At 39.6% G+C, this 1249-nt stretch overlaps 1 long non-coding RNA gene across 1 annotated transcript; it reads left to right on the top strand.

Annotated features, from left to right (window-relative positions):
* Positions 1-375: 375 nt before the first annotated feature.
* Positions 376-1249, top strand: LOC114744027 (uncharacterized). The gene is made up of 3 exons (XR_003740049.1): positions 376-478; positions 697-748; positions 926-1249. It is a non-coding gene; the product is annotated as an uncharacterized LOC114744027 (long non-coding RNA).

Below are 1249 nucleotides of genomic sequence, written 5' to 3'. Positions count from 1 at the left end.
GATGCGCCTGATTCTTAGAAAAAAATTGATCAAAGTCTTTAAATAATTACTCTTAGGCCTTATGAAGCATGATTTGGATTTTGACGCTCCCACAGTATGCTGATGACAACATCCGACAAGCTTCAGAAGTGCTACTTATAATAGACATGACACGTCTTGTATTTTCTCTGAATGGAGCTCATTATTTGAAGTTTAAATTTCAGTATGAGCATGCCAAACAATTTTGTTTGCCATTTGTGTCAACTAAGCTGCTACTTTGTTCAAATCTTTTCTGTTTAGTATGTTTTTACTTATAGGTATTCAACTTGTGCGTCAATTTCAGGCAGATTTTGCTAGTTCTGCTGTAGACTTCTTGCATAGGGTTGGTTGTAGAACTGGTCGAGCTGGTCAATTTGGACTTGTTACTAGCATGTACACTGAATCTAATAGGGAGCTTGTTGATGCGGTTCGCCGAGCAGGGGAACTCGGTCGACCTGTGGTAAATTTTGAACATCCTCCTCCCCCATCCCCCCTCAAAAAAAAAAAAAAGAGAATTACATCCACCTTCTTTTGGCTGTCTTCTTTGTAGTAACATTGAATCCTCTGCAGGGCGATCATGCATAGCTATCTGCAAAGTGATTCAACCTAGCATTATTTTTAATCCATAAAACGGAGGGCTTGATCTGTAGCCTGATTCATTTATTTCTAATACTGCAGGAGAGAGCATTTAGCAGGAAAAGAAGCTTCCGTAACAAGATCAAGAAGAGGGGTAAAGTTTAATATTTAGTTCCCCCAATTTTTTATTATCATGATTGTGCATTAACTGTACACGGCAGGCGGCTACGGCTGTTCATGTCAAAGTTTGCAAAAAAACTTGAATGAGTCTTGGATAAGCATTTTCATCAACGACATGAAAACTAATGATTCCATTTGTTAATGGTAACAGCGGCAAACCTAGTCAGAGATTCAGCCATTATTAAAGAGAGTGCAATGGCTTGAGAATACAAGGTTACGTAGCTCTCATTCTAAAACAACGTTGGTGCCAGTTGGAAGCATATAGCTCACGCTTACATGACTCCAAGTGAACCGCTCTGGCGTCTGCTATTCGATCCTACGATTTGTTGTGAATTGCCCAAGATCCTGAATCCACCCCATGAGAAACTTATCATCGCTGGTGCAAATTCTGGCAAGCCAGGTCCCTTTCTCTCAGGTTCAGTAATTTGCTAACCGAATTTTTTTTCCTTTCATTATTCTAAATGAGATTTACGCT

The sequence above is a fragment of the Neltuma alba genome, unplaced genomic scaffold (assembly GCF_004799145.2).
Source record: "Neltuma alba isolate B1F8T4 unplaced genomic scaffold, ASM479914v2 tig00004241_pilon, whole genome shotgun sequence".
Classification (NCBI taxonomy): domain Eukaryota; kingdom Viridiplantae; phylum Streptophyta; class Magnoliopsida; order Fabales; family Fabaceae; genus Neltuma; species Neltuma alba.
This window is presented reverse-complemented; position numbering and strand designations above follow the sequence as displayed.